The sequence below is a fragment of the Mus caroli genome, unplaced genomic scaffold (genome assembly GCF_978045245.1).
Source record: "Mus caroli unplaced genomic scaffold, Mus_caroli_1 scaffold_4, whole genome shotgun sequence".
Classification (NCBI taxonomy): domain Eukaryota; kingdom Metazoa; phylum Chordata; class Mammalia; order Rodentia; family Muridae; genus Mus; species Mus caroli.
Genome location: NW_028227259.1, coordinates 150,996,444 through 151,018,368, shown reverse-complemented (window position 1 = coordinate 151,018,368; position 21,925 = coordinate 150,996,444).

Sequence of the window (21,925 nt, the reverse complement as noted above, 5' to 3'; positions counted from 1 at the left end):
CCCTAGCTTCTTGAAGACGATTTATTAAAACACCAGAAGAATCCATCACGTGTATCTGTGTGCATTGTGAGACTCAAGCCTATTTTGATGTGGTTCTATATTCATTACTGCTTAGCTGTTTGAGGTTTTCCTCTCTCATAGGTAGCGACATATAGCCAGTGGACATCCACTGAGCGACTGTATTATAATAGAAAGCTATTCAATGCGGGACCATATCCATTTAGAGTTCTTTAAAATACAGTTAAATTTGGGTCAGCATGATGGCTTGGCAGGGAGAGACACTTGCCTGCAGGCCTGATTGAACTGAGTTTTGAGCCCAGAACCCCCATCAAGGTGGAAGGAGGAAGAAACTACACAGAGTGTCTGTCCTCTGACCTCTGTACATGCACCATAGCACACATGCATGGGCACACAGAGACAAATTAAACCACCAAAGAGCCAAAGTGAACCACCATTAAAAAAAAAGAAAGAAGGAAGAAAGAAGATCTCATTAGGAAAGAAAACGTTTTAAAGCTGGTATGAAAATTAATGTCAAGCCAGAGCAAGAGACGCAGGCCTGTAGTTCCAGCTACTTGGAGGCTGAGGCAGGGGGATTGAGAGTTCAAGGGCAGCCTGGTTAACTTTGCAAGACTCAGAGTCGAAGGGAAATAAGTGGGTAGGGTAGGGTGGCTTAGTGATGGGGTAGAAGCCTATGTACAATGCTCTGGGTGAAAAACAACTAATATTGAATACAAAGCAATACCTAGATGCTCGTATGTGTAAGGCCTTACAGATGGCTGGGTTTCCTATGCAAGTAACTTCTCCGGAACAAAGATGTTGATCCTGTTTGCCCTGGAGGACAGGTTAGGACAAGTCTACTCTCGGTCTACTCATTCCTAAGGTCAGTTCCTCTGGAGGTATTCCATCACGGGGAAAGAGTGTCAAACCAGGCATGGCAGTGCACACCTGGCATCCTATACACGGGAGGAAGAGACAGGGAAATCCTGAGTTTGAGCCCAACCCAGCTACAGTGTGATAAAGAACCGAAGAAAGAAAGAAAGAAAGAAAGAAAGAAAGAAAGAAAGAAAGAAAGAAAGAAGAGAAAGAAAGGAGGGAGAAGGGGAGAATAGAGGAAGGAGGGAGGGAGGAGAGTGGGAAGAGGGAGGGAGGAGAGGGAGGAGAAAGGAAAGAAGGAGGGAGGAGGGGAGGAGGGGAGAGGGAGGAGAGGGGAGGGAAGAGAGAGGGAAGAGGTTGGAAGGAAGGGGGAGAAAGGGAGAGTGGGGGAAGGGAGGAGGGGGAGAAGGAGAGGGAGGATGGGAGGAGGAGAGGGAGGAAGGAGGGCGGAAAAAGGAGAGAGGAGGGAGAGGAGGGAGGGAAGAGGAAGGGAGGAGGGAGAGGCAAGGAGAAAGGGGCATTTTAATTTTCAAGTCCATTTCTAACAGAGGCATGCTGCCCTCCCTCATGTACCAACAGCGATGTCATCGATGTCGTTGGCAGGCAGTCCCTAAGGAGCAGGGTGTTTGTCTCCCTCACATCTGCCATTATGTTTGTGGGCATCTTCCTTGCCACCTGCTTGCTGTCTTGGACGTCACCCTGGCTAGGCTGCAGCTCCAGCTGTTTGTTCAGAGGCTCTGAAGACACCCTTTAGATGTCAGTAGATGCTGAGAGAGGCAGATTGCCCCCAGCTGTGTGGCAGGATCTTCTCCCTCCACAGAAGGCCACAGCTGTTGGCCTCCCACACTGTAATGAAATACCTGAGGTAATTAACTTAGACGTGGCTCATTTTCCGTCACAGTTTGGAGTGGTTTTGTGGCTCAAGTGCAAGATTGAGTAGCCCCATCGCTTTGGGCCTGAGGCCAGAGAGTCAGACCAGTCACTGCCAGATACTTGGAGGAGCAAGACCCTCACCTCACACCTGGGAGGGGAGGGAAGGGGTCAGGGTCCCCCTAGTCCCATTCAAGCATCATCTCCTTCAAACAGGGATATCACCTGGGCCCTTGTGGGAGACAGTCATGATCCACAGTGATAGCAAAGGCCAGATAAAAAAACAAAAGAAAATTTTATTTCACAGGGACTTTTCGGAAGGGTGAGAGTCATTCAGTCTTAGAGCATTTGCCCAGAGCCAGAGAGACAGCACACAAGTAAAAACACTTGCTGTGCAATCCAGACACCCAGGTGAATTAAACTTTTTATCATGAATGTGTGTGTATAGACACGAGAGGTGAATGTATACAGAGTCCTGGACCATCTGGGCTCTCGGGCATCTACGATGAGTCTTGAGCCACAGCCCCAATGGGAAGGGGCCACTGCTGCATTTCTTTCTTAACTAATATTTTTTGCACAGTAGAGTTTTAGAAGAAAAGCCTTAGAAATTCATCTCAACCCCGAAAATCAAAGAATCTTACCCCATGGAGATAATCCCTGGCTGTATGTGTATAGGGTTGTATGCCTCTGCCCGTAGGCCCACGCTTTCCTAAGAGATGGAAGCATGGTGAACAGGTAGCCAACGGCTTCTGTATATGGTGTGTATGGACTCTTTGTTGGGCCATAAGTTGACTCTACTGTCTTGTTCCCCCATTCCCTTATATATAAATCTGAATCTATCTAACCAATGTGTTACCAAAATGTTAGCTCCTTAATTCATTTTCAGGGTTTGCAATTAATTTACAATTAATATCCGTACTCATAGGATATCTCTACTTGTGTCTCAAAAAGTGCAGTCTTCCCTCGTTTGCCTCCCCTCTCCTCTATAGACTTGGAAGTGTGTTCTATTGGGCTCTTCCCTTCTTTAGAGGCTGCAGGTGATTATTTTAAGTTTCTCCCAGATAAAGAGCTCTTGACTGATGCTTGACTTTGCCTTGCCTGTCCTTTCCGGTACAGTTTCTTACTGTATCTTTTCTTTTTTAAGATTTATTTATTTTTATGTATATGAATACACTGCAGCTGCACTGATGGTTGCTGGGAATGAAAGTTGCTCTCTCCAGTTGGTCCAACTTGGTCTGGCTTAAAGATTTTACTGGTTTGTTTTGTTTTGTTTTGTTTTTGTTTTTTGAGACAGGGTTTCTCTGTGTAGCTCTCACTTTGTAGACCAGGCTAGCCTTGAACTCAGAAATCCACCTGCCTCTGCCTCCCAAGTACTGGGATTAAAGGCGTGCGCCACCACACCCAGCTTACTGTATCTTGTAGGAGGATCTGTGTCTCATCTTTCCCACCTGAAGGTGTGGGACGCTGACAGAAGTGAGTTTTATGACATACTTTAGATGGGGAGGAGAGGAGAGATGGGTGGTGGGGTCAGTGGCAGACATTTGCTTAGCATGGCCAAAGACATGGGCTGGATCTCAGCATTGCAATCAATAAGTCAGTGAATGAATAATGGAAAATAGAGCATGCGTACTCCGTTTCTATCCCACCCTTTCTATTTAGTGCCATTTTAGTAACATTTCCCTGTGTTACTTTACCACCGCGTTCCTGTTCCAACCCTTATACCTGGTGTGCACCAAGCAGCCTGTGTAGCTATACCAGGAAATAAAATTCTGTTGAAGCACACTGACCTAATTCATTGAATCAGTCAAAATCCCTGGATTTCTCCGGCCCCTGTTGAAATGTGGGTATTCGGGTTCCCTTTCTGTTGTTATGGTAAAACACACTAACCAAAAGCAACAGAGTGGAGGGAGTGGCTTATTTGCCTTCCTCTTCCAGGTCATAGCCATCACTGAGAGAACCAGGGCAGGGACTCAAGCAGGAACCTGAAGTAGAATCTGTGGAAAAATGTTGCCTGCTGGCTCACTCACAGGCTTATACTCAGCCAGCATTCTTATACAGACCAAAGCTACCTACACAGGGAATGGTGCCGCACACAGTGGGCTGTACTCTCTGAGAGCAATTAACAGTCAAGACAACCCTCCACAGACAGCCTACAGGTTAATTCAGTGTGGGCAATCTGTCCCTTGAGAGTCCCTTCTCAGATGACTCATTTTATGTTGACAAGTCATGCTAACTAAGATAGTAAAGGTGGTAGAGATTATACTTGTCCATGGATCACTCTACAGTCAGTAGCTTTTCAGAGAGTGCTGTAATGCCTCTCTGTGTTCTCTGTTCAGATTACTCCTCTTTTCCAGGCTCAGCCAGCCCCATACTGAGAGGTCCCTACTCAGAAAAAGGTGCTGACAGTCTGGCTTTCCCTGATGCCCTAATGAGATCTGGATGCCGGTCATACCTGGCACCAAGAGTTGGTTTGCACAGGCTTTTGATGACTTGAACTTTGCCTTAATAGCTTCTGCACAAGATAAGTGTCTTAGTCAGGGTTTCTATTCCTGCACAAACATCATGACCAAGAAGCAAGTTGGGGAGGAAAGGGTTTATTCGGCTTACATTTCCATACTGCTGTTGATCTCCAAAAGATGCAGGACTGGAACTCAAGCAGGTCAGAAAGCAGGAGCTGTGCAGAGGCCATGGAGGGATGTTCTTTACTGGCTTGCTTCACCTGGCTTGCTCAGCCTGCTCTCTTATAGAACCCAAGACTACCAGCCCAGAGATGGTCCCACCCACAAGGGGCCTTTCCCCCTTGAACACTAATTGAGAAAATGCCTTACAGTTGGATCTCATGGAGGCATTTCCTCAACTGAAGCTCTTTTCTCTGTGATAACTCCAGCTGTGTCAAGTTGACACAAAACTAGCCAGTACAATTGACCCCTTGTCAACTTGACACACAAAACATCCCTAATAAGCCTCAATCCTTACAATCTTATTAATCCCCAAGATCTAAATAACTTTAAAAGTCCCACAGTCTTTACATATTCTTAAATTTTCAATCTCTTTAAAATATCCATCTCTTTTAAAATCCAAAGTCTTTTTACAATTAAAAGTCTCTTAATTGAGGGGTCCACTAAAACAGTTTCTTCCTTCAAGAGGGAAAATATCAGGGCACAGTCACAATCAAAAGCAAAAGTCAATCTCCAACCGTCCAATGTCTGGGATCCAACTCACGATCTTCTGGGCTCCTCCAAGGGCTTGGGTCACTTCTCCAGCCATGCCCTTTGTAGCACACGCGTCGTCCTCTAGGCTCCAGATGCCTGTACTCCACTGCTGCTGCTGCTCTTGGTGGTCATCTCATGGTACTGGCATCTCCAAAACACTGCATGACCCCTTCAGTCCTGGGCCTTCAATTGCAACTGAGGCTGCACCTTCACCAATGGCCTTCCATGGCCTCTCACAGTGCCGAGCCTCAGCTGCTTTGCATGACTCCTTCATGCCTTCAAAACCAGTACCACCTGGGTGACCCTTACATATTACCAAGTCCCGCTGCAGCAGGAGTACAACCTTGGCCATCTCTGGAACACAGCCTCTTTGTGCTTTCAGAAAACACTTCCCAGAAGATGTCACCTCAATGATGCTGGTCTCTTCTTAATCACCACTAATTTCTTAGCTCCAGTTAACCAGCATCAATAGTCCCAGTAATGCAAAGTTTTTGCTTTGGTAGTTCTGGTATCTTGTTAATCACAGCTGATTCTTCAGCCCCAGCTAACCAGAACTACAGAATCTTCACAATCAAAACAGCAATGGCCCTGAAAAGAGTCTTTAACTTTCCCTCTGAAATTTCACAAACCAGACCTCCATCTTCTGCACTGTTCTCAACATTATCTTCCAAGCTCCTACACAATATCCGACAGAGCTCTTAACAACAGATGGATCTTCAAGCCCAAAGTTCCAAAGTCCTTCCACAGTCCTCCCCAAAACATGGTCATGTTGTCACAGGAATACCCCACTCTGCTGGTACCAATTTGTCTTAGTCAGGGTTTCTATTCCTGCACAAACATCATGACCAAGAAGCAAGTTGGGGAGGAAAGGGTTTATTCGGCTTACATTTCCATACTGCTGTTGATCTCCAAAAGATGCAGGACTGGAACTCAAGCAGGTCAGGAAGCAGGAGCTGATGCAGAGGCCATGGAGGGATGTTCTTTACTGGCTTGCTTCACCTGGCTTGCTCAGCCTGCTCTCTTATAGAACCCAAGACTACCAGCCCAGAGATGGTCCCACCCACAAGGGGCCCTTCCCCCTTGATCACTAATTGAGGAAATGCCTTACAGTTGGATCTCATGGAGGCATTTCCTCAACTGAAGCTCCTTTCTCTGTGATAACTCCAGCTGTGTCAAGTTGACACAAAACTAGCCAGTACAATAAGCATGCCCTTTCTCCATACTTTCCTCCTCTGTAGTACTAATGAAAGGATAATAGTTCTCTGCACCCACTTGGTATGAACATTAAAGATAATAAACAAGGTTCTTAGTTTGTGTCTGTGACAAAATTAGACTCATTATAATGCACCATCACTACTCACCAGGTAGACTCTTGTGGTTGGTGGATGGAGAGATTCATCCTGGAGCTATTACTGCGATCTTGCAAGGCACCCTTGTTAGCCTTTCAGCAGCATGACAAGATGGCTGAGTTGAACAACTTCCAAGGAGGAAAGGCTTCTCTGTCTCATAGTTTCCGGGCAGTTGATTCTGTCATTTGGTGGCTGGTGATGAAACGGAATATCATTGCAGGAAATATTTGGTGGGATGAAGCTGCTGACATCATGGGGTTTGGAAAGGAGACAGAAAGAGACAGACAGACAGACAGACAGACAGACAGACAGACAGACATAAAGGGAAAGACATAGAAGAAACAAAGGTCCCAATACCACTTTCAAGAGCATGACCAGCCAAGGCCAGAGATGTCCTCAGGAAGAACCATAGACCATCATGATGCTAAAAATGATGCTGTTATGTCCTGCTCAGCAAATACTCACACCATCACACTCCTTACCCATGCCCTTGGAAGGCATTGCCAGTGGATCGTGGAACTCCTCCACCCCAGACAGTCATTAGTAATGGATCAGAGCATTGTGTAGCAGTTTCCTCCAAACAGAAACACTGCTTCCAAGAGGTAGGGGAGGCTCATTAGACTCAGAGGCAAACAAAAGCCACAGGTCTAGGAAAGCTCCAACTTGTAACATGACATGGAGGAGCAGCATACAGATACAAGAAAACAGAGAACAGCTATACGTACCCCATGGAGAGTTCTCAGACCTGTCCATCTGCCTGTAGGCTGTGCAGGGACAGAGCTTTGGGAGACATCTCCCGTGGTGGGTGAGCTTTCAGTGAGCTTTCAGTGATAAAGCTGGTCCTGTAGGGAACCCCTTACCCATGCCGTTCTTAGTGACCTCGATTAAAATGCATTAGTTCATCAAACTGGACTTTGGTGGAGTCATTACTTTGATCTCTTATGGGTTCCCTTTCTGAGGCGTGTGTGTGTGTGTGTGTGTGTGTGTGTGTGATCTCACCCAAGAGAATCCTCTTACACAACACAGAGCTACCGTTAAAGATGAGACAGAGGAAGGCATGTAAGCATTCCACCAGGGGAAGATGTGGGAGAATGTCTCAAACTCTGATATGATCAAGAAGTATGTAGGTCAGTGGGCCAGGCCACCACACAGAAGAACTGGTAAGGATGAGCGAGCTCAGAGTCCGGGAATCTCAGAGATCTGAGATCCACAGGAGTCGAGCTGCTCCTACCCATTCTGTACCTACTCTGGAACACGTAACCATGACACCCCACTGAAAGGACAGTGGGCAGTCAGTCGGGTAAGGAAACACCTGGAGTCCTTCCCAATGCAAATAGAGCATCACTAACATCTCAGATTCAACCAATGGGAAACATCTACCCCCTAAGTCCCATCTCTCATCCCTGTTTACCTGGAAGAAAGCACACAAATTATTTCACCAAGGACCATCTGAGAGTAGCTGTTTTTACTGATCTGTAATACTTGGGGAAGAGTTCTCTCTTCCAAAGCATTCACCGCTGGACCTTGGACCCACCTGGCTAGTCAGGTTCACAATGCTGTGGCCGCTGCCACTGCCACCACCTGTGCCATTAGTGCTGGTGCTGCCACGGTAGCTAACAAGAGACCTGGGACCTTGGCTACCTGCCCCCACCCCACCCCTCTTCTGAGCAGGCTGCCCAGACCTCCTGGCTTCTCTTCTAAGAGCAGTAAACACTCTAGGCATTCCGAAGTTCCAGAGCCCCCGTGGAACCTATTTGTCTGGACTCTGCTTTGCCCTCTGGGCAGACAACAGACTACAGAGACAAATGTCATAGAACGGTTACAATGTCTTCATCATCAGAGTCTTAGAGTATCTTAGTTAGTTTTTGGTTGGTTGGTTGGCTTGTTTACTTGACACATGCTAGAGTCAAATGAAAAGAGGAACATCAGCCGGGCATGGTGGCACACACCTTTAATCCCAGCACTCAGAAGGCAGAGGCAGGTGGATTTCTGAGTTCAAGGCCAGCCTGGTCTACAAAGTGAGAAACTCTGTCTCGAAAAACTAAACTAGGGGCTGGTGAGATGGCTCAGTGGGTAAGAGCACCCGACTGCTCTTCCGAAGGTCCAGAGTTCAAATCCCAGCAACCACATGGTGGCTCACAACCATCCGTAACGAGATCTGGCGCCCTCTTCTGGAGTGTCCGAAGACAGCTGCAGTGTACTTACATATAATAAATAAATAAATCTTAAAAAAAAAAAAAAAGAAAGAAAAACTAAACTAAACTAAAAAGGAAGGAAGGAAGAGAGGGAGAGGGAGAGGGAGAGGGAGAGGGAGAGGGAGAGGGAGAGGGAGAGGGAGAGGGAGAGGGAGAGGGAGAGAGAGAGGGAGAGAGAAAAGAAAGAAAAGAGGAACATCAATTGAGAACATGCTTCCATTGTAAGGTAGAAATTTTAAGTTTGACCCCCTAGACCAAGTTGGAGCCAAGAAAGAAAAATAGTCCCTGAAGCAGCCTGATCTGAGAACTGGCTGACCACAGAACAGGTAATTATACAAGCCGGTTCAGCGACCTTGTTCCAGGACCTGGCTGACCACAAAAGTTAGATTAAAATCTTGAGAACAACCTTGAGAAGCAGGGAGTTTCCCCTTGTGACTTTTAGTTCCACCGTGTATTTTTCACCGGTATTTTCGGTATTCTCCAATAACGCCCTCCCTACCCCTTGGGTTATGGTTTTTCCTTTAAATACCCCCTTTCCCAGCTACTTGGGGTCCACGGTCCTCTACCCCTGCGTGGTGTACGACTGTGGGCCCCAGAGCACGCCTGGAATAAGAAGTCCTCTTGGCAGTTTGCATCAAGGCCGTTTCTTGTGAGTGATTTGGGGTGTCGCCTCTCCTGAGTAGGAACGTGGGGGAGTCCTCACTTTGTGGGTCTTTCACCATCAGAATGGTTGACGAGCATTTTCTTGATCACCAGTTAGCAGAAGGAGGCCCAGCTTACTGTGGGTGGTGCCAGCCTGGGCAGGCAGGCCAGAATTGTATTGAAAAGTAAACTGAGCAAGCCATGAGGAACGCGAGGAACACACTGTTAAAGAGCATTCCTCCATGGCTTCTGCTCCATTCCCGCATCTGTGTCCCTGCCTTGAGTTCCTGCCTCTACTCCTCTCAGTAATGGAGTATGATCGGGACACGTGAGTTGAAATAAATTCTCTCCTCCCCAAGTTGCTTTTAGTCATAATATTCTATCATAGCCCCAAGACAGCTAGCCATATTTAAAACATAATCTTAAAGACCATATCTAATTATTCTTATAACTGGATTTGGTTTGGTTTGGTTTTGGTTTTGATTTTGTTTTTTTTTCAAGACAGGGTTTCTCTGTGTAGCCCTGGCTGTCCTGGAACTCACTCTGAAGACCAGGCTGGCCTCGAAATCATAAATACACTTGCCTGTGCCTTCCAAGTGCTGGGATTAAAGGCATGCACCACCACTGCTGGGCATAATTGGAATTTTAGAAGATAAGTGGAAATTATTCTCGCTTGCTATATCAATATGTAAATGATGTTTTCAATTTTGCCTCTTGCCCAGTGACTTGGTTCTGTTCTGTTGCTGTGAAGAGACACCATGGCCAAGGTAACTCTTATAAAACAAAACATTTGATTAGAGATTTGTTTATCATTTCAGAGGGTCAGTTCTCTCTGGCACAATAGTGGCCTGAGAGAAGCTCCACCTTCTACTGTAAACCTAGAGTGTGAATGGACCGGTCATAGGTCCCAGGGGACCTGTAGTGTGTAACAACACCACTGTTGTTACACTGCTAAATGGGAATTGGCCCAACTGCTTCCTAAGTATTTGTGTTTGTATCCATAAATCAGTGCTGTTCTCAGCTGTGATCTAAGTGGCTTTTTTCTGCATTGGGAGTGGGTAATGGTCTGTGCAGAGACTCCTGCAGCTGACCCAAGCACTGAGCCATCTGACTGTCTCCATTAACCTCCCACCTCCACACCAAGACCTGACCTAGGAACTATCATGGGAGATGGGGAGGAAGACTAAAAAACAGAGGATAGAAAGGGATGGTGTGAAATGCCATCTTCTAGAAGTAGAGGTGACATGGCTGTGACATTCATGGGTTTTCTTCAGCTATAGTTGTCTGCACATGATTGAGCTAGTCTTCTAGAACAAACAGGAGAGGGTCCATGAGGTTCACCCCCAAACTGAGAAGCTATTAGCAGTTGGTGGCTGCTGGACAGGGGCAGTCATTTTTCTTTAGGGATGTGTGGTCACTGGTAGGTTGTCCACGCTCTGGTGGGGGATGGGCCCATGTGCATTCAGACAATACTAAATGACCTCAGTGGGCATACACACACACACACACACACACACACACACACATCAGAGAGCATGAGGTGTGGGGGTGTGGGGGTGTGGGGGTGTGGGGGTGTGGGGGTGTGGGGAATACATCATGCTGGGCATCTGGAGAGAGTAGAAGGGTGGATATGAGCAGGATATGTTGTAAACATTGTAGAATTGTCAAAGAACGAATAAAAATATTCTGAAAAAGAAAGAAAGAAACTGGGGGTGGGGGTGGGGCTCACCTTTACTACCAGCACTCAGAAGGCCGAGGCAGGAGAATCTCTGAGTTCAGCCAGATATACCGAGCAAGTTCCAGGACAGCCAGGGTTACACAGAGAAATCCTGTCTTGGAAAACCAAATGGAAGGGGAAGTAGATGCATTAGCAAACGTTAGCAAATTTCAGCCGGCGTGTGTTTGACGGACTGTCTCATGCTCTGAGATGGGCACTCCTGCCCTCCCTAACTCTTCAGACACTCCCTCTTCTGGTCCTCCTCCCATCTGGTGATGTCCCTCTCTGATCCTGTCACAGGCTTCTTCTTCATCCACCTATAATCCATGAAGTTACCCTCCTTGATTCCATCCCAGTCTACCTTCCCTCTTATCCTCCCACAATACCCTCATCTTGGACAAATTCATTCACCCCAAAGTCTGGCTTCTGGTGCATGTGCCCCAGGGTCCCACAGCTCAGCCTTGGCCAGGCTCACTTCAGAATTCAGCCTGAAGAAGAGCTGGGGCCTCCAGGAAGGAACACTTTCCCTGTGGCGGTTGCCAAGCGCTCAATGGGAAAACCTACCTGTCATGTTCTCCACTATGTCTCTGATAGTGCTTAACACAAGCCAGATACTGAAACAATTCCCTCCAAGGAAGAGAGAGAAAAGGAAAGAAGGGGAAGAGGAAAAGAGGGATTGGGGTGGGGTGGGGGAATGGGGACAGAAGCTGACTTAAGCCTCTGCTGTTTACCAAACCCTTGTCTTTGGGCAAACAACTCAGCCTTCCAGACCCCAATAGCCTCAGAGTTCCCATTTACAGATCTAGGCTTTCTGGGGGTTCTGAGGTCTGACCCAGATGACAGGGAAAAGATTACCTCAAGGTCTGGCCAGAAACTATGGTCCCCATGCCGCTGTCATTATCACTGACAGGGACCGTGGGGCCATTGAGGAGTAAGGGACAGAGCAGCTGAGGTCATTCACTTTCCACAGGTGGACCTGTGTCTCCCCCCACCCTCCGTCCCCCGCCAGAAGCCCTGGCACCCTGGGGGCTCTCAAGAAAGGCTGTGACTCTCCCTGTAAGGGCTGCCACCCAATTGCTGGGAGATGGCTGAAAACCTCTTCATCAGATCAGCAGTTTCTGACATACACAAAGAAGGAGCCAGCAGACCCATTAACACAGTCAGTGCGTTCTGAACCTCCAGGAACTCAGCCTGAATCACTACCCTTGTCAACAGTGCCTCTTGGCAGTGTCTGAAGATTCTGTCCCTCAGCCTCGGACCGGGTTTCTTAACTGGGAGGGGCGGGGAGGGGGGACCGCGGCAGGAAGCAGGAAGGAGCCTCACTGCTGACCGAGTGCCCACTGTGCTAAGAACAATCGGTTACACAGATGGAGGGACAGCAAGGACAGCTGATGGTAGGGCGTGGGACCGGAGCTCAGCCTTTAGGAGGAGACTAAGCATTTTAGCTTTAGAGCTAGCTCTAGGCACCGGAGCACTGAGTGGGAGGAGGGGCGTGGCAAGTGTCTTGGCTAGGCGGCGGTAAGAAAGCATCAAGCGCTGCAGAAGAAACAGCTCACATGATAGAATTTCCTCCTCCTGTTTCTGGAGGCTGCGATGCCACTGATCAGATCATAAAGCAAATTTAGAATCTGGGGAGGGCCTGCTTCCTGGCTCATGGATGGCGCCTGTTATCTGGATTCTCACAGGACTGAAAGAGTGCTCAAGGGTGGGGGTGGGGAGGATTATGGTGATCAGCGTGCCTATACTCTCAGGGCTTGGAAGCTGAAGCAGGGGGATGGTAATGCTGAGGCTAGTTTGGGCCACATAAACAAAACCCTGGGTTAAAATTTGAATCTATAACGCCCCACACAGACTCATGACTTGAATGCTTGCTCCTATAGTGGGAAGGGAGGCTTAGATGGAATAAGAAGGTTCCTTGAGGCAGGCTCCAGGTGTGTGTATATTACCTCTGGTCACTTCCTGTCTCCCTGTCTTCTGGCCCACCATGACATGAGCCGAGTTCTTTGCCCTATCTAGCCCACCAGGATGGGCAGTGACCCTGGAACCTGTGAGCCAAAATTATATCTCGGGTTTTTTTGGCCACTGTGAATAAAAAGTAACTGCTAATAGCGGGGTGGAGAAAGAGGGGGAGAGAGGGAAGGAGAGGGAGGGCGAGAGGGAGGGAGATTGCTCTCTGATGTTCTGTTATAACCTCAAAAATCCCTTCGTGAAGGCACACACTATGGTTCATCCAGTCTTAGCCACGTCCTAAAGCCCCTTGTCCTAATAGCACCCCACCATGGAAGAAGGGTTTGATACATGAATTTAGGCTATGGAAGATATGATGTCATATCTTGGTTGTCAACTTTACTGCAAACTGCTGGGCACTTCTACAGGGGGCTTTCTTAATCATATTATTAAAAACATAAAGCCACACCCTGAATGTGTGCAGCCCAGATCAAAAGATATGGATGGAAAGAAGAAATTTTGCTATTTGCCTGCTTTGTTTGTTTGTTTTTTGTCTTGCTGGCAAGTTCATCTCTCTCTTTGCTTCGGCGTTCCTTTGGCACTTTTAGAACCAACTTCTTCAATCTTCCAGAATAGACTGAGGACCAGCAGCCTCTCCAGGAGCCCTCCAGGGTCAGACTGGGACTGTTGAAACATTCAGCCTCCTGGACCAACTGACCCCTGCATTCTTAGCCTCTTCACTGTGATACAGACATTGTTGGGCCATCAAACTGCACCCTGTAAACTAAGCTATTGAGTCCCACCTTAGTGTATGTGTGGTGTGTGATGTGATGTGTAGTATATGTGTGTGTATGTGGTATGGTGTGTATGTGTATGTGTGGTTGGTATGTGTGGTATGGTGTGTGTATGTGTGTGGTGTGTGATATGTGGTGTGGTGTGTACTGTGTGTGTGTGGTGTGTGATGTGTGTGTGGTGTGGAGTGATGTGGTGTGTGATATATGGTGTGGCAGGTAGTGCATGTGTATGTGTGGTATATGTGTCGTATGATGTGTGTATATAGTGTGTGTACAGTGTGTATGTGTGTGTGTGGTGTGTGTGTTCTACCAGGTCTGTGCCTTCAGAAGATTCTAACATGGGATCATAGGCAAGGCCATTAAACAAGCATTTATTCCACATGGCAGGAAGCAGCCTTCCTGACCTAAATGCATGTTTTTGACCACAAAGGCTTCCTGGTGAACACCAGTTACTGCAGAGTAGAGAGGGCCAGGCCTGGAGCAGGACCCTATAAAGTTTGTATTCTGATGGCTGAATGACCTCTGTATGACCTCAGAAGAGTTTAACTTCCTGTGTTTTCATCTTCTCCTCTGTAAAACGGGAGTGGAAACCACCACTTGCCTCACGAACATGTGAGATGCTAACCGTGGTGCCTAGGACAGTGCCTGACACAAGCACCACGGCAGTACTGGCATCACCGAAGAAGCCGATTCAGCTACACTAAAAGCGGCCAATGAAGAGACTGGAGAGATGGCTGTGTGGTTAAGAGCACTGACTGATTCTCTAGAGGACTCAGCCTCAGTTCCCAGCACCCATATGGCAGCCCATTACCACCTATAACTCCAAGGGATCCAACATCCTTTTCTGGGCTCTTTGGGCACCAGGCATCTAGAGAGTGAACTTCGATGTATTCAGGTAAAACACTCATATACACAAAACAAAACAGCAACAACAACAACAACAAGAACTGTAACAAACCAGCCAACAGCACCAAGATTTTTAAAGATTTATTTATTTATGTATGTGAATGCTCTATTTGCATATATAGCTGCATGCCAAAAGAGAGCATCAGAACTTCTTAATACATGGTTGTGAGCCACCGTGTGGTTGCTGGGAATCAAACTCAGAACCTCTGGAATTAGCAGTGCTCTGAACCACTGAGCCATCTCTCCAGTCCCAGGCACCAAGCTCTTAATGTTTGTACAAGCTAGCATGGTGGAGTAAAGACAGCTGGAATGTCAATGGGGAAAAACTCTTGTCCTATTACTGCTGCCTCCTAGCTATGTGACCCTGACCACAGCTCCTTCTGAGTCTGAGGTTCAGCCTAAAAATGAAAGCCTTTCAGCTGGGTGTGGTAGCCCAGACTTTCATCCCAGCACCCAGCAGATGCAGATCTCTCTGAGTTCTAGGCCAGCCTGGTCTACACATTGAGTTCCAGGCCATCCAGAATTACCCAGTAAGACCCTGTCTCAACACCCAACCCAACAACCACCAAAAGAAAACAAGACAACAATAACTGCCTACCTCTCAAAATTCCTGAGATGGCTGGCTGATGATGGAACCATGAGAAATAGGTGTTAGCTTGGTTGGGTTTGGTTTTCTGAGACAGGGTCTCAGTGTCTAGCCTGAGCTGGCATCAAATTGGCCAGCCTACTGTCTCAGCCTCCCAAGTGTGCACCGCAACAGCTGCCGTGAGACATGAATGAGCACTCTAGAGTACAAAGGGGAGTTGCGGATGTGAGTCTTCTTCTGCATGGAGGGTAGCTTAGGCCAAGGTGAGTCAATGGCTCTGGAACTGTTAAGTCTCCTTCCTTATATCATCTTATGTCCCCAGAAGCATGCCTGAGCAAAGAGGAGCATTCATTCGGCAGTGAGGGGAGGAGCCATCTAAGACAGCAATAGAGACCTTGGGTGGGTGGAGCTAGTGAGCAGATCTCGAGCCTGTGGTCTTCTGTGGAACAAAGGCGTGCGCGTGTGTGTGTGTGTGTGTGTGTGTGTGTGTGTGTGTGTGTGTGTGTGTGTGTGTGTGCGCGCACACACACACACACACACACACACAGGAAAATGGCTAAAGACGTGCAGCTGTTGCTTAATGGCAGAATCCTGTGGATGCTCTGTTAGGATGATGGTCAGGAATAACCTTTGGGGATGGATATCTGTTCCTAAGGAGGAGGTACCTTGTATGCAGGCTCTCCATAGTAACCCTGAATGAGGGATTAGTCTTCTAAACACCAGGAACTCACTGCTTTGGCACTGGAGGCTGGAAGACAATGATGACAGTGTCACAGAGCTGGTTTCTTCTGAGGTCTCGCTCCTTGACTTGTTTGATGGCTGTCTTTTTATAGGTTGTGGTGACCCACACCTGTCATCCCTGGACTTGGGAGGCTGAGACAAGAAAATCTCAGGTTTTAGAACAACCTGCTCTACGCAGCGAGACACTAGCTTGAAGAGAAGGGGTGGAGATAAGAGAAAACACTTTTTCTTTATTGACTTTGTTTTTGTTTTTTGAGACAGAATGTCTCTGTCTAGACCTGGCTATCCTGGAACTAGCTTTGTAGACCAGGCTGGTCTTGAACTTTGAAATCTGATTGCCTCTGCCCTCCAAGTGCTGGGATTAGAGGTGTATGACACCACCCCCTGGACACTTTCATTTTCTGTAAGGATGCTAGTCATACCAGGTTATGATCTCTGCTGTAAACTTGTTTTAACTTGATTACCTTGTTAAAGACCCAGACTCCAAATTCAGTCACATTCTGAGGCAGTATGGATTAAGACTGACTGCACTTTAGAACTCTGGGGTCCACACTCAGCTCATAACAAAGGTGTGTCATTTTAGGAGAGCAAACTCACCTGCAGCTTTAGATACCCAATAGGGTCGTCCAAGGCTGCAGAAATGGTAGCTAGTCACAATAAAGGCCCTAGAAGGTTTTCTCTGCCCCAATCTAGCACCCTGCTCTGGTGACTAGGGACCCTGGCCATACAAGGCCATGTCTTCCTGACTTGAGACTCTTGACTTCACCATCAGACTTCAGAACACCCTCAGAAACAAACGTACAAAACCTTGGCACTCACTGCTTCCATTTAAAGCACTGTTTCTGAGCATCAGACTTCTAGTTCTGGAACAAACTCTACATCAGAAAGACCCTGTCCTGGTCCGCATGTGACAAGAGTCGTAGTCGAGTGGCCCTGTGGAGTATCACTTGGCCACCAGCTTCCCAGCACAGAGAGACCAGGAACAAGAAAACAACTTCTTCTTCTCCTTCTCCTTCTCCTTCTCCTTCTCCTTCTCCTCCTCCTCCTCCTCCTCCTTCTTCTCCTTCTTCTCCTTCTTCTCCTTCTCCTTCTCCTCCTTCTCCTTCTCCTTCTCCTTCTCCTTCTCCTTCTCCTTCTCCTTCTCCTTCTCCTTCTCCTTCTCCTTCTCCTTCTTCTTCTTCTTCTTCTTCTTCTTCTTCTTCTTCTTCTTCTTCTTCTTCTTCTTCTTTTCTAAGATTTATTTATTTTTTATTTATATGAGTATGCTGCAGCTGTCTTCAGACACACCAGATGAGGGCATCGGACTCTATTACAGATGGTTGTGAGCCACCATATGACTGCTGGGAATTGAACACAGGACCTCTGGAAGAGCAGCCAGTGCTCTTAACCACCGAGACATCTCTCCAGCCCCAAGAAAACTTCCAGTTAATGATTTAGTCCAACCTCTGACAGTCATCGGCCCTCACCCTGGGAACCGGGTGAACCCTAAGGCCACTGATGCTCTAGTATTTTGCTCTCATGAGGTTTTGCAAAAATGATGGAGACGGTGAGTGCTTTGCTCTTCCCTTCATTTATTCTCTCACACAGCATGCACATCTTTCTCAAGTGCCTGCCATGTGCCGGAGCTCAGGAGAGAGGCCAGGATCAAAGGATGCTGTGCAGAGGAGAGGGCCTTTAGATGACCCTTGCAGATAGGGTAAGGTTTTGATGGGCAAAGGAGTTCCAGCTGGAAGGATGTGAACAAAGGCCAGGGAACCAGAAAACAGGCTACATTTAGGGTATACAGGGACCTGCAGTCTCACGGAATCAAGAAAGGATTGTATCTGACTAGAGGGGGCTGCCGTCTCCATTAGGTTAGGATATTCAGCAGGGGAGGGAGAGCTCCCTTTGCCTCTGCTTGAGGTTAAAAAGACAGAATGGAAGAATTAAATGGGGGTGGAGGTGGGGAAGAGATCTTCTTCCTTGGGGGTGGGGGGTCGGGGATGAGGAAAGGATGCAAAGAGAGAGGGAGAGAGAGAAAGCCTAGATGATTGCGGCTGCTTTGCTGAACAAGCGCATTGTGGGTAAAGTCACTGGAGCTCTTGATTCAGCCGGGGAAGTGGGCGGTTGGATTTGCATGTCAGTGTGGGAAAAGTGACTTGGCTGAGGCCTATTTCTGAGCCTCTAAATCAGTCACCCGATGAATGATTTTGTTTGTATGCCATTTGCAAGATAAGTGCTTAGGCAAATACTTCCGTTTCAAGGAGGGGAGGGGAGGGGAGCCAACAGAGGCTGACACTGTGCCTTGCAATGGCCTGTAGGATTGATGTTAGCACCTATAGCAAGATCCCTGAATCACAACCAAAGATGAACATCCGTTGCCTTCCCAAGAACGAGGAGAGGGTCTGTGGCAGCCATCCCCATGTCTGGAGGCCAGCCTGTGCATTAACTGACAAGTTGATAAGTAAATATGTTACTGCCAGACATAGAATATTATTCAGCACTAAAATAAGTCATTAAAAGACATAGGGAAGCCAGGTGGTGCCTTTATTCCCAGCACGTGGGAGGCAGAGGCAGACAGACTATGAGTTTAAGGCCAGCCTGATCTAGAGAGTAGGACAGTCAGAAATCCTGTCTACACAGAGAAACCCTGTCTTGAAAAACAATGGAAGGAAAGAAAGAGAGAGAGAGAAAGAAAGGAAGGAAGGGAGGGAGGGAAGGAGGGAGGGAGGGAGGGAAGAAGAGAAAGGAAGAAGGAAAAAGACACAGAGGCTAGGCATGTTGTCACACACCTAACACTTGAGAGACTAAGGCAAGATAATCCACTCAAGGCCAGCAGGGCTTTAGGGTGAGACTGTAACCCTAAAAATAAAATAATCAAAGACACAGAAGAATCTTAAGCTCATAGTGTTTAACGAAAGAAGCCAATATAAAAAGATTACATGTTACATGACTCTAACTACATGTCGTTCCAGAAAAGGCTAACTTATGGACGCATAAATAGTGTCAAAAATAAAGGGGGTGTGGCAAATAGGTGGAGCTGAGAATTTCAGGACAGTGAGATTGTTCTGCAGTGGAACTATAACGGTGGGCGAGGTCGGTACCTATCAGGCAAAAGCAAAAGACGGACTCCTGATGTTAGGGTGGGCTTCGGGTGGTTGAGGTGTGTGGGTGGAAGTTTGTCAAGCCTCCCTCGTGCACAAACAGCATGGAAGGTGATGGGGTGGTGGTCGTGGGGGAAGCCTGACTTGTGGGCAGGGCAGGGAATATATGGGTAGTCTCTATACCTGCCACTCCAATTCCCAGAAGTCTAACCCTGACTTACAAAATGACGTCTAAAACATAAAGGCGATTGGAAAGAGACCCCAGGCTGAGGAACACACAAAGCGTGTAGAAACTGAGCAGGCAAGGGCAGGGATTCTCCTCAGAGTCCCCCACACTGAAGTCCTGCTCAGCCTTCTTTTCCTTCCTTTGCCATACAGGGTGGAGCCCTGGGTCCAGCTGGCAAGCATCGTGAGCCCTTGGCTCACATCCTAATCTAAGGCCAAGGAGACCACAGCACTGTTTCCTACGTGATCCACTTTCAAACTGTCCCTCCTGTACCTTCTGAGCTCTGTCTATCGGCTTTTGTCCTGTTCAGAGGACACAGGCAATGTCCCCAGCTCTTCATCATCTGCTTGCACACTGGATCATGTAGCTGCAGCCAGGTTCCCTCCTGGCTCGTTGGAGCCAGCCTCCTTGACTCTGCTGGGCATCAGTGCTTCAAAAAGGGCTGCAAGCTTGTCTTCCCTGGGCCTTTGCCATAGTCATAGGCTCATTAACCAATCATCACTAAGTATTCACAACCATCTTTGCTATTTTTTGTTGTTGTTGTTGTTGTTGTTTGAGACAGGGTTTCTCTGTATAGCCCTGGTTGTCCTGAAACTCACTCTGTAGACCAGGCTGGCCTCGAACTCAGAAATTCGCCTGCCTCTGCCTCCCAAGTGCTGGGATTAAAGGTGTGCGCCACCACGCAGTGTCTAAACTCCATCTGCAATGAGTCCAAGCCAGGACAGAGTCAGGGAGACACGAGAAGTGCTTCTTCAGAGCAGCTGGATAAAGCACTCTGTCTCAGCCTCCCGAGAGAGTGGATTCCCGCCTTAGCTCTCCAACTTGCCTCAGTCCGTGACTCAATTGCCTTTCAAGAAACTCTTTACTAAATTGTCCGGTTGTCTGTCTGCGCAATATTTAGTGATTGGATAAGAGAGTGGAGCAGCTTCTAGAACATGCATAAGGACCCATACGATAAGACAATTAGTATAGACATTCCACAGTAGAGTGACTTTAACCAGAAAGGCCCAGATGTCAGTGTCAACTGTGCCACTTACCGAGAGACCAGGGGACAGTTAATTAACGCCTCCGAGTCTTTTTTCTTCATCCATCAGGCAACGAGGATGCCAGCAAGGGCTTGAGTGTGGGGAAGCCAGATGAACACTGTGTCTGACAGCTCAGCTGTTCGTCAGTATGACTAGGCTCCTGGGCACTCCGATGTGTGGTGTGACATCATATTGCGGGACGGTTTTAGAGCAGATGACATTAACATTGTGAAGGTGGAATGGAGCTGATTGTCCCTTCCGATGTGGAGGGGTTTCTCTAATCTAATGAAGGCCCACATAAAAAGAGGAAACGCAGGAGAGAGTTAGTTCTGCTGCGATGGCCTTTGGGCTGTATTGCCTCAGCTTTCCTGGGCTCCAGCTTGCTGAAAACAGAGTCCTGTGCCTCTACACTTGCATGAGCCTCTTGCTGTCCTAACCCCTTTCCCCATCTGTCTACACCTAAGTGGATACCTGATGCTGGTCTAGTGATTCCTGAAAGTGTAGATCCCTCCTGTCTGTTCTGCTTTCCCAGAGAACCCTGGTTAATGCGCCGTAATGCATGACATAATAGCTCCCGCTTAGTAACCATGGGAGCTGAGTGTGTTCATTATCTTTATCACTGCATATAAATGTGGCCAGCCTCTTCTTAGCTCCATGTCTCCAGATGCTTACTGGGCTTTCTTTTAAAGCTCTGAGCCCACATGGAACACATACATACACACACACACGCACACGCACACGCACACACACACACACACACGCACGTGCACACACACGCACACTTGCATTGCATGCAGACCCACATGTCTATATAGCTACACAAACAAATGCACACACAGAAACCCACACATACACATACTCACATGCACTCACATGTAGACCATACAGATACACATATATACATGCACATATGTACATACTCACACAGAGAGTCTACAGTCCCACACAGAGAACTACACATACACGCATGAACACATGCTCACAGGCAGACCCACATGTGTACACATACATACAGACTCACACATACACATGTATATACATGTACAAACATACATATGCACACATGTACATATGCATATAGAAACTCACACATATACTTGCACATATACAAACAGATCCACACATACTCAATGCACACACTCAGAGAAACCCATGGATGTGCACATAACATATGCATGCATATATACACACATGCACATATACATACACATGTTCAAGCCATTGAGTCAGTTCTAGATCCATTGGTGTCTCTAGCTGCCAAATATGCATTGTGACTTTCTGCCTCTGGCCTTTCTCCTCTTGGTGGCAAGCCTCTAGTCCTCAGAGCCCCTGGGACTCTGAGGTTACATTCAGTCATGATCCTCCACCCCCAAGTCTGCTCTGCTGTGTCCGGGGGGAGGGGTAGAAGAAGGCCTGAGACACTGGGGGCAGCTTCCCAGGGCACTGGTCAAAGGGAGGCTGACGAGAGAGTGTGGTCCCTGGAAAGGTATCAGGAGCAGGTATCTTCCATGCTCACCTGTCATCTCTCACCTCCCACCGGACCCCAGGTGGCTCTCCAAGAAGTGCTGAGGGCTTAGCTGGTCACGGGTGATGCTGAAGAAGTCCAGATGCAACCCAGTCATGGACACTCACTCAGCCTCAGCCTCAGCCTCAGCCTCAGCCTCAGCCTCAGCCTCAGCCTCAGCCTCAGCCTCAGCCTCAGCCTCAGGACAGCCCACCAGGCGGTTCCCCATGGTACTCACCAAGGCTGCTGTTTCCC